Source organism: Apus apus, chromosome 1 (genome assembly GCF_020740795.1).
Source record: "Apus apus isolate bApuApu2 chromosome 1, bApuApu2.pri.cur, whole genome shotgun sequence".
Classification (NCBI taxonomy): Eukaryota; Metazoa; Chordata; class Aves; order Apodiformes; family Apodidae; genus Apus; species Apus apus.
Genome location: NC_067282.1, coordinates 123970009 through 123987304, shown reverse-complemented (window position 1 = coordinate 123987304; position 17296 = coordinate 123970009).

Below are 17296 nucleotides of genomic sequence, written 5' to 3'. Positions count from 1 at the left end.
TCTTACAGGAAGAGGACAAGTTAGACAAAAATAAGGATGAAAATTGAGGCTGGCTTATGGCTTATAAATATAGATGCAAATGAAAGGCCATTAAAAACTAATCTTGGAAGAGGGGCAATAAGGGCAGTAACTGCAATATTTAATCAGCAAAGGAGAAAATAAAAGAATCAGTGGAAGCTAGAAATGGTGATGTACAAAAATTAAGCCAGTGGGAGCAAAGCCTGTAAGTGACAAGGCTAGAAACATAAGCAGCTTTTTTTAGCATGCCTTTTGTTTTTGGTAGAATTGAACGTGGCACGTGTCCATTAGCAGCAGCAGATAGCAGAATTGCCTGTAATGAGAGAAGGGGGAAGTGTTCTGTAAATATTGATTCTGTGTTGGTACTGGTGTCATATGGGGATGATGTACTTCCTAGACGAGTAGTAAGGAGGATTTTAATTAGCTTATATTGGGACAAAGGCTTTTTTGATCAGCAGTCTTCAGTCAGTGGTGTTGGTCGTCCTATGAAAACCACCTGAAGGCATCTGTGGGCTGCTGGCTGTCAGGCTCTGGACAAGGCTGGAAAAGAGCCAGCTCTCTGCTGGTCCTTGGTGATGTCAAGAAGACTGCTGTAGCAGTCCAGATGTGAAATACTGAAACAGCAGAGAATTGCTTCTCTCTAGAACAAGCAAGAAATCCGGGTCAACAAAATAAAATCAGTTTGACTGGAAATAGCAAAAAAGATCCCTCAAAAATTACTTGGTTTTTTTTTTATGATCACTATTAATAGTTACCTGTATCATTGTGGTGGTAATAAGATCTGCCATGTTTACTTCTAGAACTGAAGTGTTTTAGGAGGGGATACACTAAGTTAAATCATTAAAGAAAGTTAAATCTTTAAAGAACTGGCTAGCTTGCAGATTTCCTGGAATAGCGGTCAGTGCAACATAAACACTTTCTAAAATAAGGCTGGAGAAGCTGCCCTTCCAGAGTGGTTGGAAATAACCTAGTTGATGAGTAAAGTCAAGTCTGACTTTCAGGAAGCTGGAGCCATACAGCATGACAGGGGAGAAGACTTGTCCACCCCTTTAAGCCCCTTTATTAAGAATAATTGGTAGTGCACACAAGTGACTGGTTTATCTCGTCCAGCTGTGATTGCCTCACCTGTGGGCACCATTCCTGGGGAGCTGGGCAAGTGTGGTTGCTGAGGCAGCTCAGCAAAGGGTTGCCCTTTCCCCCAGGCAGACTCAGCAAGCTCTCCTGCCCCCAGGCTCTGTTGCTGCTGTGTCAGCTGCCTGATGTGCAGGGAAACCTTCCCAGTCACGACCATGGCCTTGTGCCACCAGGACCTCCTCCTTATCTGGTGCAAACACAACAGGTGATTAAACTAGCCCCATGTTTCAGCAACATTCACCCTTGCATTAAGTGCTCTTAAGATATTACCTGTACATTCAGAGCTGTGTGGTGGACCAGCTCTGGCTGGCTGTGGTGGTTTAAGGCTTCGATGCTTAAGCAGAGCAGTTGAGGTTCAGTTGTAGTGTGTCTCAGTGAAACTCAGATTACAGAATCATAGAATCATTTAGGTCAGAAAAGACCTTTTAGATCATCAAGTCCAACCATTGACCTAACTCTACCAAGGCCAATGCTTAAACCATGTCCCTAAGCACCACGTCTATGTGACTTTTAAACACCTCTCCAGGGGTAGTGCCTCCACCACCTCCCTGGACAGCCTGTCCCCATGCTTGACAACCTTTACCATGAAGAAATTTTTCCTAAATCCATCCTAAACCTTCTCTGGTACAACTTGAGGCTGTTTCCTCTCCTCCTATCACTTGTTACCTGAGAAGAGAGACCGGCACTTGCCTCACTCCAACTTCCTCTCAGGTAGTTGTAGAGAGCAATTAGGTCTCCCCTCAGCTTCCTCTTCTCCAGCCTAAACAGCCCCAGCTCCCTCAGCCTCTCCTCATAAGACCTGTTCCCAGACCCTTCACCAGCTCAGTTGCCCCTCTTTAGACACGCTCCAGCACATCAACATCCTTCTTGTTGTGAGGGCCCCAAAACTGAGCACAGTATTGGAGGTGTGGCCTCACCAGTGCTGAGCATGGGGGTGGGGATCAGGGATCAATTCTTATGAGACAACTACTGCATAAATGTATTCTTAGAGTTTGAAACACTGATTGGAAGGTAGCCCTGGAGGTCACCTGGTCGCAGTTGCCCTTCAAAGAAGGGCTGCTGTTGGTCCTAAATCAGGTCAGATGTAGGTGGGGTAGCAAGACACTCTCTAGCAGAGCAAGGTAGGATAAAGAGGAGCAGTTGCAGGACTCCAGGTGGAAGGCAGTGTTGCTGAAGATCTGAAGGCTCAACTCAAATGCTGGCCAAATCAGCCCAGAGAAGAAAATCAGCAGAGAAGAAAAATGTTCCTGAGAGGTAACTTGCTTATACAGGCTGAAAATAAGACTGGGTCATTCCAGGATGTTTCTCAGAGCCAACTGTGTCCTGGGCTGCATCAAAAGCAGTGTGGCCAGCAGGGCAGGGAGGTGATTCTACCCCTGCTCTGTTCTTGTGAGACCTCACCTGGAGTACTGTGTACAGTTCTGGTGCCCCCAACACAGAAGGGACATGGAGCTGTTGGAGAGGGTCCAGAGGAGGGCCACAAAGATGACCAGAGGGCTGGAGCAGCTCTGCTAGGAAGACAGGCTGAGAGACTTGGGGCTGTTCAGCCTGGAGAAGAGAAGGCTCCAGGGAGACCTCATAGCAGCCTCCCGGCAGCTGAAGGGGCTACAGAAAACCTGGGGAGGGGCTTTTAACAAGGGCTTGTAGTGAGAGGACAAGGGGAAATGGATTTAAACTGGAAGAGGAGAGATTTAGGTTAGACATTAGGAAGAAATTCACCCTATGGAAAGAACCTCACCCTATGAGGGGGGTGAGACACTGGCACAGGTTGCCCAGAGAAGCTGTGGAAGCCCCATCCCTGGAAGTGTTCAAGGGCAGGTTGGATGGGGCTCTGAGCAACCTGGTTTAGGGGGAGGTGTCCCTGCCCATGCAGGGGGGTTGGATCCAGATGTTCTTTAATGTCCCTTCCAACCCAAACCCTTCTGTGATTCTATGGATACAATTGTTGGGTAGTGGTAGTTACAGATAACAGCAGAACTGCTTTCCACAGACAACTGAAGGAAGTTTCTCTGTTGCCTAATACTTACAGTAGCAGAAGAAACATAACTGTTTCCATCAGATAAAATATATTTTGTTTTTAAATACCATCATATGTCTTGATTAATTTATGCTAATTTATGTTTGTTCTTCCGAATACATAAAAACAATATAGGTTTTACTTTTTAAAAGGCCTTTTTGCCCAAGTCTAAAGGACAGGAAAACCTGTGACAAACACTAGGCTCCTAAAGGCTGCAGGCAAAACAATGTCCAGCAAGCTGCCTGTTCAATCTGGTTTTTTCAGATATACAATTTAATTTCAGCAATTTGAGCCTCTGCTCTTGAAGAAATAACTCATTCAAAGCTTAAAACCAGGCTGTGAGGATAAAAGGCTGGGGTTACTTTTCTTTTGATCACAAAGACAACAAGCAACAAGTAAGAAGAAAAAAAAAAAAAGTGTGAGACCATGATATTTCCTTGTTCTGGAAGTCTGAAGGATCCAGCCATTGGAAGAACCCATTTAGTTACCACACAAGGAGTGAGGTGGGAACAGCTGTCTCTGGAGCTCTGAGGTCCAAGGCCCTCCTTGCACTAGGAGTAGCTTTGTGGTTAGATCAGGTTGATCTTGCACTAAAGAAACCTGCCCAAAAAGACTGGAGCAGCCCATCCAAGCATGCTTTTGTGAGTCCACTCTGCTTTGGGTTGTATTATTAATTCAAGAAACCATTTTAAAATGCTGTTTTTACAATCAATTCAATATTCCATTTTCTAAATGACAAGTAAAAAAATAAAATAAAATAAAAAATGCTTTGCTCACTATTTCCTAACAAAATAAAGTGTAAATTAAGTATCTGAATTAATGCATGATATAACTGTGCAGTGCTTTTATAAATGTGAATAGATTAACATATCCACCGAGTTCAAATGAGTGCCAATTTTAATGTAAAGTCTATATTTATCAGCATACCTGCATCACTCTCAGCCACTGACAGCAAACCTACCAAAATAAAGTCCAACTGCTGAATAAAGATGATTTAACCTGTGATTAAAGTCAGCAGTTCATATCATTTTGGTTTCAAACAGCACACAGACTAATGCTTTTGTCTGTGGAGATGGAGACCTTGGTCTGAGTTGGCAGGTACCCACATCCCTTCCCACAGGGAAATAGCTACCAGCATGAAGGTGTCCAGCTGGGGTGGGCTCTTGGAGTAGATTCTGCTTCGTGGAAGACCTAGAGCTGAACTTGAGGAGGACTCTCTCTTGGCTCCTGTGCAATGACTCTGGTGGCTCCACGGCTGGGCTCTCCACTCTTCTGTTAGCACCAGATGGCAGCTGGTCTCAGCAGCCCAGGCACGCTCCTGAGATGCAGCTGCACATCCTCCAGATGCAGGACAGGAGGACAACTCAATCCTTTAGACACTGGGGTAGGGACTTCTGTCTCAGCCAGTGGCTTCATTGTCCCCCAACTCAGACTAACACTATGCCCATCTTCCACCTTTCCTTCAGATTCTTTTAGATGTATGTTTTAATAGATGAAGGTACCACCGTTTTCCTTTTCCTTTGATGCCCTGTAAGGAATGAATAACCTTCTCTGTCTCAAGGTCTCTGTTGGCCCCCTCCTTGGTCCATCCTAACAGCTTCACAGGCAGAATTGCTCATGGCTTCCTCCATCAGCAAAGGTCCCAGTGGTCATTTTCTAGCAATATATTGACACACAAACATCCTGCACTTCCCAGCACCTTTATGCCTGTACCAGCACTCTGGTTGTTTCACTCCAGCTAAGGTGAGAAAAGAGATTCAGGTATTTTCTAGCAGGATGTCCTTCCTGAAATCCTCTTTTTCCCCAGGTGTTTTTGGAAGCATTTCTCTATTGTCTCTGCTTACACCCTGGATCCTGGTGCACGAGCTGGCAGGGCTTGAGGAGAAGTCTTTGAACCACAATTGAAGGGGATGGAGATTCATGTGGTAAAAAAGATGCATGGGTCACTGGTCAGTTAGTGACCAGGGAAGTGGCTGAGAGCAGCCACCGAGGAACTAGGACTTCTCCTCACAAAAAAAGGGTGGGACCATCAGCCCAGCTGAAGAGCATCTACACCAAAGCACGTGGCATGGGCAACAAACGAGGATCTGGAAGCCATTGTGCAACAGGAAAGCCAGGAGATTGTCACCATCACAGAAATGTGACAGGACAAGTCACCTGACTGGGGTCCTGCAGTCAGTGGCTACAAGCTCCTCAGAAGGGACAGGCAAGGTGGGAAGGGTGGTGGAGCAGTCCTGTGTGTTAGGGAGTGCTACCAGTTCCTTGAAGTTAATGACGGTGATAACAGTATTGAATGTTTATGGGTAAGAAACAAGCAGCTTGGTGGGAGTTTGCTATAGACCACCCAACCAGGATGAAGAGACAGGCAACATATTCTATAGACATCTGAGAGAAGTCTCTCAGTCACTGGCCCTTGTCCTTGCTGGGGACTCCAACTTCCCAGATGTCAGCTGGAAACATAACACAGCAGAGAGGAAATAGTCCTGGTGGTTCCTAGAGTGTGTAGAGGATAACTTCTTGATCCAGATGGTGAGGGAGCCTACTAGGGAAGGTGTCCTGCTGGACCTGCTGTTGGTCAACAGAGATGGGCTTGTGGAGGATGTGATGGTTGGAGGCCACCTTGGGCACAGTGACCATGAAGTGATTAAGTTCTCTATTCTTGGAGAAGTAAGAAGGGTCAGCAGAACTGTCACCTTGGAATTCTGGCAGGCAAACTTTGACCTGTTTTGGAGACTGGTTGTTGGAATCCAATGGGAGGAAGTCCTGACAGGCAAAGGAGTCCAGGAAGGCTGGACATTCTTCAAGAAGGAAGTCTTAAGGGCACAGGAACAGGCCATCCCCTGAAAGACAAGCTGAAGAGGAGGAAGGCTGGCCTGGCTGAATAAAGTATCTGGCTGGTACTCAGGGGAAAAAGGAGACTACGTGGCCTTTGATAAAAGGGGCAGACAACTCAGGGTGACTGTAAGGATGTTGTGAGGCTACACAGGGAGAAAATCAGGAGGGCCAAACCCCAACTTGAAATTAATCTGGTTGCAGCCGTCAAAGATGACAAGAAAAGCTTCTCTAAATATATCAACAACAAAAGGCAGGTTGATAAGAACCTCTGTCCCTTATTGGAAGCAGGGGGAAACACAGTGACCAGGGGTAAGGAGAAGGCTGAGGTACTTAATGCCTTTTTTGCCTCAGTCTTTATTAGTAGGACCAGTTGTTCACCAGGTACCCAGCCCCCTGAGCTGGAAGACAGATGGGGAGCAGTTTGAAGCCTGCATAATGCAGGAGGAGGTGGTCAGTGACCTGCTGCACCGCTCAGATACACACAAGTCTCTGGGGCTGGATGACATAGACCCAAGGGTATTCAGGGAGCTGGCAAAAGTGCTCATCAAGGCACTTTCCATCATTTACCAGCAGTCCTGGGTAACTGGGGAGGTTGATTGGAAATGGGCCAATGTGACATCCATCTACAAGAAGGGCTGAAAGGAAGATCCCTGGAACCACAGGTGTCCTGGTTTGAGCCAGGACTGAGCCAATTTTTCTTTTCGCTGATTTTCTTTCCTTCAGTAAGCTTTCTTGTAACTAGCAACTGTGTGTTCTGCTAGGCTGATAAGACAGTGGAATGTTTTTCTAACTACTGAGGCTTCAAGGTTACACCTTCACTCCGCCGGCTCAGACACTATGGGGAGATCTCTGACCCCCCCGTGGGAGGCTGAGTTAGACAGACAGCAAAATTGGCCAAAGATATTCCATTCCATATATCTACGTAAGCTCAGAGGAAGGACAGAGATCTTAGAAGACAGCTTCCTCCTTCTTCTCGCCGCTCTCTTCCGTCCATGGCCGGCGTCCGGGGAGGACTCTGCTCATCCATCACCGCCGACCCTTAGGCTCGAGCTCTCCTGACCCTCATAACTCTCCGCTTTCTCCAGCAGCGGCTCCGGGATTTCTCGGGACTCTTGCCAGTTCAGGGGAGTGCTGTGGGAGTTGCTGGGGGTGGGGGGAGGCGAGAGGCTTTTGCCCATATCTGAATATATCTGTATATAATTGTATATATTTTCTTGTGTGATTCATTAGTGTTTTAATTAAAGCTGTGTAGTTTAGTTTTCAATCCAGCCAAGTCTCTCTCCTTTTCTCTCTCTCCTTCCCTGACTGGGTGGGGGGGGGAGGGGATCGAGAGCATTGTTGTCGGACCTGAGTCAAACGGTGACAACAATTTAATTGGCGCCCAACGTGGGGCTTGATTTTAAGCCCAGATTACACATTTTCATCAATTGGGAGTGTCCAAAATTCCATCTCTGAAGGGAGGAATCCCTCAGAGAGCAATGAGCAATAATTCTGCTGAGTGTTCTGACGGATTGAAAACTGAACAGACACTTGCTGCAATGAATCTATTGGATCTTTTTCCAAACCTGCAATTGTACATGTGGTATGTAGCTGAGGGCATTCTGCTCTTTGTAGCTGCTCTTGTGATTCTTTTGTGGTTTATTGACAGAACTGTAGCCATAATCAACCGTATCATTACCAGCCTAGTGATCCTAGGGATGATGATACTGTTCTCTATGGGGTCACTGTATGTGTACGGTTACACTGCTAGTCCTACTGGTACAACTCCTAAAGTGAATAGAACGGTCCATGTTGGTAACAGCAATAGCTGGTTCAATTTTACCTCTCCATATTCTCTCAAGCTGAATCTCCCAGCTCTTGATGTGAATAGCATGGTTGCAGTGGGGATGTTTTTGCTGAATGTTTATAATATATTGTGGATGCGTAGGGTCAGATGCTGTTCTGCTCACTGCCACTCCCCCACAGGCAATGTTGCTGCCACTGCTGCTGCCAACACCACTGCTGCCAATACCACCACTCCTGCTGCTACAAAAACAACTGCTTCTACAAAGAAAAAGCCTGATCCATCGCGAACCAAGCTAGTTAACCCTGTGACTAGGAGCAAGGCAAAGACAAAAGCAGCAGAAAGTGAGGGTGAGGAAGAAGAGGATCCTAATACAGTTGATGGAGCAGGTACCTCTCAGACAGAGGCTGACGGTGAGGAAGGGAAGGATTCTAAATCAGATGATGGAGCAGGTACCTCTCAGACAGATAAAAAACCAGACCACTCTCAGACAGATAAAAAACCAAGCCACTCTCAGACAGATAAAAAACAAAGCCACTCTCAAGCAAATAAAAGAACAGCAGGTCCTCCTCAATCAGATGACGACGATGACCTCGCCCAGCCTTTCTCTATGAAAGAACTGCGCCTCATGAGAAAGGACTTCACCCGCATTGATGGTGAGGGAATCCTTCCTTGGCTGCTCCGATGCTTTGATAGTGGTGCTGAGACCTACAATGTGGATGAGAGAGAAGCCAAGCAGTTGGGATCCCTGGCCAGAGATGCTGGTATTGACAGAGCACTTAGTAGTAAGACAGGAACTACTACCCTGTGGGACCGACTTCTTTCAGCTGTGAGAGAGAGATATCCCCACAAGGGTGACATCGGATGGCGCCGAAGCAGAACACCCACTCTCGAGAAAGCCATCACCTACTTGAGAGAGATTGCTGTGCGAGAAGTGATCTATAATAACGATGGAATCACAGATCCTGATGATGTTGAGTGTGACACACAAATGTTCCGGAAGTTTGTTCAGGCTGTACCAGCAGCGCATGCCCATATATTCTCCTTCATGGGATGTTTTGAAGGTTACGAAAGACCAACTGTACGTGAAGTAACTGTGAAAGCACGACAGTATGGAGACATCCTCTCTGATTCCCTTTACTTCCAAACCTCAGCCGTTAAGAAAATGGTTGACAGGAAGTATAAGATGCCAAATGGAAGTAAACTCCAGACTCTTCCTAGAGACAACTGGTCACGTGTTGCAGCCATTAAGAAGAGACGTCCTGCTACGAGACAGCAGCAAGGAAGACAGGACTCACTGCGACGCCACCTGTGGTCTCTCTTGAAAAATCATTTTAGAGAGGACATGAGAGTCTGGGACAAGAAACCCACTGATATGCTCCAGTTACGTGTGCAAGAGCTTCTAAACAGAACAAAGCCAGGAGATGGTTCTTCCAAGAAGAAGGTTGCACCAGTCAACAACCAGGATGGTTCATCGAGCTCTAGTGCTCAACCCTAGGGATGCCCTGCCTCCAGCCAGGAGGAGGAGAGGGACAACCGAGTTTATTGGACTGTGTGGATTCGGTGGCCTGGCACATCAGAACCACAAAGATATAAAGCTTTGGTGGATACTGGTGCACAGTGCACTCTAATGCCATCGAATCATAAAGGGACAAACCCTGTCACTATCTCTGGAGTGACAGGAGGTTCTCAACAACTGACTGTTGTGGAGGCTGGTGTGAGCCTCACTGGTAAGGAGTGGCAAACGCACCCTATAGTGACTGGCCCAGGTGCTCCGTGCATCCTTGGCATAGACTATCTTAGAAAAGGATACTTCCGTGACCCGAAAGGGTACCGGTGGGTCTTTGGTATAGCAGCTGTAGAGACTGAGGACACTGAACAGCTGCGTACTTTGTCTGGCCTTTCAGATGACCCTTCTGTAGTAGGGTTGCTGAAGGTTGAAGACCAACAGGTGCCAATTGCCACTTCAACAGTGCATAGACGACAGTATCGCACCAACAGAGACTCTGTGATCCCCATTCATAAGCTGATTCGGCAACTGGAAAGCCAAGGTGTGATTAGCAGGACTCATTCACCCTTCAACAGTCCTATCTGGCCAGTGCGAAAACCTGATGGCGAGTGGAGGCTGACAGTGGACTATCGTGGCCTGAATGAGGTGACACCACCACTTAGTGCTGCTGTACCGGACATGCTAGAGCTTCAGTATGAGCTGGAGTCAAAAGCAGCTAGGTGGTATGCCACTATTGACATTGCTCATGCATTCTTCTCTATTCCCATAGCACCAGAGTGCAGGCCACAGTTTGCTTTCACCTGGAGGGGAGTCCAGTACACCTGGAATCGACTGCCCCAGGGGTGGAAACACAGCTCAACCATTTGCCATGGACTGATCCATGCTACACTGGAGAAGGGTGGAGCTCCAGAACACCTGCAGTATATTGATGACATCATTGTGTGGGGTGACACATCAGAAGAAGTTTTTGAGAAAGGTAAAAAGATCATCCAAATTCTTCTGGATGCTGGTTTTGCTGTAAAAAGAAGCAAGGTCAAGGGACCTTCACGAGAGATCCAGTTCCTGGGAATCAAGTGGGAAGATGGTCGTCGCCAGATCCCAATGGATGTGATCAACAAAGTAACAGCTATGGCCCCACCATCAACTAAAAAGGACACTCAAACCTTTTTAGGGACTGTTGGTTTCTGGAGAATGCATATTCCATGTTACAGTGAAATTGTGAAACCTCTCTATGAGGTGACCAGAAAGAAGAATGATTTCAAATGGGGTCCTGACCAACAGAAAGCTTTTGAGCAGATCAAGAAGGAGATTGCGCAGGCAATGGCCCTTGGACCGGTTCGAACAGGGCCAGACATCAAGAACGTGCTCTACACTGCAGCCGGACACAATGGTCCCAACTGGAGCCTCTGGCAGAAAGCACCAGGGGAAACTCGAGGTCGACCCCTGGGATTCTGGAGCCGGAGCTACAGAGGTTCCGAGGCCAACTACACAACAACTGAGAAGGAGATACTTGCAGCATATGAAGGAGTTAGAGCCGCTTCAGAAGTGATTGGCACTGAAGCACAGCTCTTTCTGGCACCCAGGCTACCGGTGCTGAGATTCATGTTCGAGAATAACCTTTCTCCTGTCCATCATGCCACCGATGTGACTTGGAGTAAATGGACTGCTTTGATCACCCAAAGAGCCCGAATAGGGAAACCTAATCGTCCAGGTATTGTGGAAGCAATTACAAACTGGCCAGAAGGCACCCACTTTGGAATGCCACCACAAGAAGTGGTGAGACGAGCTCAAGAAGCTCCACCATATGATCATCTACCAGAGACTGAGAAACAATTTGCTCTTTTCACCGATGGCTCCTGTCGTCTTGTAGGGAACCGTCGGAAGTGGAAAGCTGCCGTGTGGAGTCCTACACGACTGGTTGCACAAGCAGCTGAAGGAGAAGGTGAATCAAGTCAGTTTGCAGAGGTAAAAGCCATCCAGCTGGCTTTGGACATTGCTGAGCGAGAGGGGTGGCCAAGACTCTACCTCTACACTGACTCGTGGATGGCAGCAAATGCCTTGTGGGGTTGGCTAAAACAGTGGCAGCAGAATAACTGGCAGCGAAAGGGTAAACCTATTTGGGTTGCTGACCTGTGGAAAGACATTGCAGTTCGGATAGAAAAACTGGAGGTAAAAGTGCGTCATGTGGATGCACATGTGCCTCTGAGTCGAGCCACTGAGGAACATCGACACAACCAACGAGCAGATGAGGCTGCTCAAGTGTTCCAAGTAGACTTAGACTGGGAACACAAGGGTGAGCTTTTTCTGGCTCGGTGGGCCCATGATGCTTCAGGTCATCAGGGCAGAGATGCAACATACAAATGGGCTCGTGACCGAGGGGTGGACTTAACCATGGACACTATTGCACAGGTGATCCATGACTGTGAGACATGTGCTGCAATTAAGCAGGCAAAACGGTTGAAACCTTTGTGGTATGAGGGGAGGTGGTCAAAGTACAGATTTGGAGAGGCCTGGCAAATTGACTACATCACACTTCCTCAGAGCCGCCAGGGTAAGCGCTATGTGCTTACAATGGTGGAAACAAGTACAGGATGGTTGGAGACATATCCTGTGCCTCATGCCACAGCCAGGAATACTATTCTGGGTCTTGAGAAGAAAATTTTGTGGAGACATGGTACTCCAGAGAGAATTGAGTCAGACAATGGGACTCATTTCAAAAACAGTCTTGTTACTGATTGGGCTAAAGAGCATGGTATTGAATGGATCTACCATATCCCATACTATGCACAGGCCTCAGGGAAAGTTGAAAGGTACAATGGTCTGTTGAAGGCTACCCTAAAGGCAATGGGTGGTGGAACTTTCAAAAACTGGGATAAAAATTTGGCAAAGGCCACCTGGTTAGTTAATACCAGGGGATCCATCAATCGGGCTGGTCCTGCCCAGTCAGACCTTTTGCATACTATAGATGGGGATAAAGTCCCTGTGGTATGTGAAAGAAACCTGCTGGGTAAAAGTGTTTGGGTCTATCCTGCTTCAGGCAAAGGTAAACCTGTCAGGGGTATTGCTTTTGCTCAGGGGCCTGGACATACCTGGTGTGTGATGATGGAGGATGGTGAAGTACAATATGTACCTCAAGGTAATCTGACTTTGGGAGAGAATCCTTAATTTGACAGCTGGTAAAGTATAGAGCCTGTATGTAATATATGGTATGGAATAAGGGGTGGAATGTCCTGGTTTGAGCCAGGACTGAGCCAATTTTTCTTTTCGCTGATTTTCTTTCCTTCAGTAAGCTTTCTTGTAACTAGCAACTGTGTGTTCTGCTAGGCTGATAAGACAGTGGAATGTTTTTCTAACTACTGAGGCTTCAAGGTTACACCTTCACTCCGCCGGCTCAGACACTATGGGGAGATCTCTGACCCCCCCGTGGGAGGCTGAGTTAGACAGACAGCAAAATTGGCCAAAGATATTCCATTCCATATATCTACGTAAGCTCAGAGGAAGGACAGAGATCTTAGAAGACAGCTTCCTCCTTCTTCTCGCCGCTCTCTTCCGTCCATGGCCGGCGTCCGGGGAGGACTCTGCTCATCCATCACCGCCGACCCTTAGGCTCGAGCTCTCCTGACCCTCATAACTCTCTGCTTTCTCCAGCAGCGGCTCCGGGATTTCTCGGGACTCTTGCCAGTTCAGGGGAGTGCTGTGGGAGTTGCTGGGGGTGGGGGGAGGCGAGAGGCTTTTGCCCATATCTGAATATATCTGTATATAATTGTATATATTTTCTTGTGTGATTCATTAGTGTTTTAATTAAAGCTGTGTAGTTTAGTTTTCAATCCAGCCAAGTCTCTCTCCTTTTCTCTCTCTCCTTCCCTGACTGGGTGGGGGGGGGAGGGGATCGAGAGCATTGTTGTCGGACCTGAGTCAAACGGTGACAACAGGCCTGTCAGTCTGACCTCAGTGCCAGGGAAGGTTACGGAGCAGATCATCCTGAGTGCCATTCTGCACCAAGTGCAGGATAACCAGGTGGTCAGGTCCAGTCAGCATGGGTTCAGGAAGGGCAGGTCCTGTTTGACCAACCTGATCTCCATTTATGACAGGGTCACAAACTTATTGGATAAAGGAAAGGCTGTGGATGTTGTCTACCTTGACTTTAGCAAGGCCTTAGACAGGGTTTCCCACAGCATTCTCCTAGAGGAGCTGGCTGCTCGTGGCTTGGATGTGCCCATGCTTTGCTGGATAAAAAACTGGTTGGATGCTGGGTCCAAAGAGTTGTGTTGAATGGAGTTAAATCCAGTTGGTGGTGGGTCAGGAGTGGTGTTCCCCAGGGCTCAGTGCTGGGGCTGCTCCTGTTTAACATCTTTGTTAATGATTTGGATGAGAGGGCAGAGTGCACCCTCAGTAAGTTGGCAGATGACACCAAGTTGGGTGAGACTGCCAATCTGCTTGAGGACAGGGAGGCTCTGCAGAGGGATCTGGACAGGCCTGATCAATGGGTATGAGTTTCAACAAGGCCAAGTGTTGGGTCCTGCACTTTGGCCACAACAACCCCAGCAGCACCACAGGCTTGGGGAGGAGTGGCTGGAGAGCTGCCCAGCAGAGAGAGACCTGGGGGTGCTGATTGACAGCCAGCTGAACATGAGCCAGCAGGGTGCCCAGGTGGCCAAGAAGGCCAACAACATCCTGGCCTGCATCAGGAATGGTGTGACCAGCAGGACCAGGGAGGTGATCCTGCCCTTACACTCAGCCTTGGTGAGGCTGCACCTTGAGCACTGTGTGCAGGTCTGGGCTCCTCACTAAAGGAAGGACACTGAGCTACTATAGCCTGTCCAAAGAAGGGCAACGAACCTGATGCAAGGTTTGGAGCATGTGTCTAATGAGGAGAAACTGAGGGAACTGGTGTTGCCTAGTCCAGAGAAAAGGAGGCTGAGGGGAGACCTCATCACTCTCTGCAACTGCCTTAAAGGAGGTTGTAAAGAGATGGGGATCAGTCTGTTCTATGAAGTCACAAGTGATAGGACAAGAATGGCCTCAAGTTGTGCCAAGGGACATTTAGGTTGGATGTTAGGAAGAATTTCTTCAGTGAAAAGGTCGTCAGGCATTGGAACAGGCTGCCCAGGGCAGTGGTGGAGTCACCATCCCTGGAAGTGTAGATGTAGGACTTAGGGATATGGTTAAAGGCTTGTCAGTGTCAGGTTAATGGTTGGACTCAGTGATCTTGAAGGTCTTTTCCAACCAAGGTGGTTCTGTGATTCTGTGATCTCAAATTATTGAAGACACATGCTTTCTAGGAATGCTGCTAGACAGAGCACTGAGTATGGAACTCACACCTGATCTCTGCAGCCTCCATTTCATGAGTTTCTTGAGCTGATCATACATCCCCCACCTCCCAGAATTAACTCCCAGAGCTGACACAGTCTAAAAAACATTAGCCATTATTCCTTCTTCTTCAGTTAAGACCTTTGTGTGCTGGAGTGGGCTCTTGTCTTGGCAAGTCAGACGAATGAGGAACCAAGCTACACACCTCTGTGACCTGGCCCTGCAGCCACTCTTTCCCAGCTGGTCCTTCACTTGCTAGAGCCAAGGCCTGGCTTGGCAGAGAGCTGCTACAGCGAGGTCAGCCTCTTCTGGCTGTGTTTGCCATCACTAGTCATGGCCCTTAGATGTCCCAGGCTGAGAGGTCGTGCACCATGCATCTCCTCAAGGTAGAGGGGAGGCAAAAGGTTGGGGGATTGGATCAGCCTGTCGCTCCAGGATGGTGATATTGTGGGGCCCTTGCCTTGACCCTGTGATGTCTTATATCAGCCTGATGAAGGACGAAAGGGCAATATAACCCTGGTAGTAGAGAAGCAAAAGTCTGTGAGCCATGATCCTGGGGTTTTCAAGAGGTTTTCAGACATTGGTGTATGTGGTGGAATGTGCAGAGTGAAAATATTGAGAAATAGAACCATAGAATCATAGAATGGTTTGGGTTGGAAGGAATCCTAAAGATCACTTAGTTCCAACCCCTCTTCCATGGGCAGGAACACCTCCCACTGGGCCAGGTTGCTCAGAGCCCCATCCAGCCTGCCCTTGGATTGGTAACTGAGGTATTGGAGATAACAACAAGACTAACTGGGAAGAGGAGCTTGTCTGCAGAAAGGTGGTCCCTCACAAACCAGACAGGCTCTTCCAAAGCTCTGAATTGACATGGCACTCAGATAGCAACGTGGAAAATACAGCTTCTGTTACCCTGCTGTGGCACATACCTGCTGCTGAAGCGAGTCATGGCTGTAGGCCTGGGGTTACAGCTGCAGGTGTCAGCCCACCAAGCTTAGGCTAGAACAGGAAAGGCCATTTTGTGGTGGCTGTCAAAACAAAGCTGCACATCTGCAACTGCAAATTATGCAGCTTGTTGTGCCTCATGGGTGGTGCCAAGTCAGCTCTCAGAAATCAGAGACCATTGGCATTCATCCCCCCTGTGCTGTGCAGTACTGACCACTGTAATTGCTTGATGCTGCAGCAGGGAATAGACTGCCCCCCAGCTTGCTGCATTGATGCCTCCTGTCCAAACTACTGCTCCTCCTGTCCTCGTCCCTCCCCCAAAGATGACTTTTTTTTTTTGTGGAAACTTACGACACAAGTGTCCCATGCCCAGCTGGCACAAACCAAGCCAAAGAGCACAACAGTGTCTTCTGCACTTGCAGTCTCCCAGCCCTGTTGGGTGCACACACCACAGACTAGCTGGCTTCTCTGTGGCCTTGTGGACTGTAAGAGTTCCCGGGAGGAATTTGGCCATCTGAACCAAACCCAGGGTATGTCACAGTGCATAAGGCGTGCTAAGTAGCCAACCCATCCTCATACCACTGGCCACCTTCTGTCCAAATGTACAGGAGCTCTCCACAGGCCTTGCTACTAGAGCTTCAACCAAGGGTGACATTTTTGACAGGTACTTCATCGTTCACCTTGTGTTTGAGTTCAGTGCATGTTTGGGGACTCTGGTTCATCCAGTCTTGTTTCCTGTTTTCATACACCATCAGTCTCTTGCTGGCACATGCAGATGGAGGCTGTGTAGCCAGCACCTGCCAGGCATTAATAACACTGTGAGACATGCCAGGACAGTGTGCTTTCCTGGGTCACTCACTGCCAGCAGCCACTGAGATCAAAATTGAGCTCCTCTGGAAAACTGCTCAAGTCAGGACAACAGAAAGCCTTGGCTGTGTTGTCGTGGGAGAGCAGCAAGTTAACAGAGCTGGGAAGCTGAAGGCCCTGGAGCTGCCCAAAATCAACTAATCAGTAATCCAGCTCAAGCTGAGCAATGGAAGACTAGGAACTGGCAACAACATTCGCAAGCCCCAGGACTGTTGCCTGTTTCATTGTGAGTGGCAAGAGCTGGCTGAAAAATGTCTCCTGCTCACTGTCTTAAGAAGCTACAAAACCATCCTGAAATTCAATGCTGTTGTTAAACAGGCTTCAGTCGTCTCAGAAACATTATCTTCCAGCAAGACATCTTAAGCTACACCTTGTCTCCTGCAAGGACCCACAGAGCTGCATGCTGTTGACAGACCCCTTTCTGATGGCCTGCACAGCTGTGGCAACTTGAGGTTTGCCCTTGGCAGCCTGTCTGGCCTCTCAGGGTGCCAGCAGGGACGTGCCAGCCTTGTCACTGCAGCCACAGCTCCCTCTGCAGTGGTTGCACACAGCAGAGCTGCTGGAATCTCCCAGGATTTGTTTAGGACAGAAACAACTTCTTCAGCAGCACCAGGCTATGCTGCTGTCCCCTCTATCTGTGGCCTCCAGCACAGGCTGCTTTGGTGGGCTGAGGCCAGTTGTATGAGGTTCAACAAGGCTGGGGCACAACATCCCTAGGCAGCACTATAGGCTTGGGGAAGGATGGCTGGAGAGCTGCCCAGAGGAAAAGGAGTAGGGGTGTGTTGATTGACAGGGCTGAACATGAGCCAGCAGGGTGCCCAGGTTGCCAAAGCCAGTGGCATCCTGGCTTGTATCAGGAATGGTGTGGCCAGCAGGA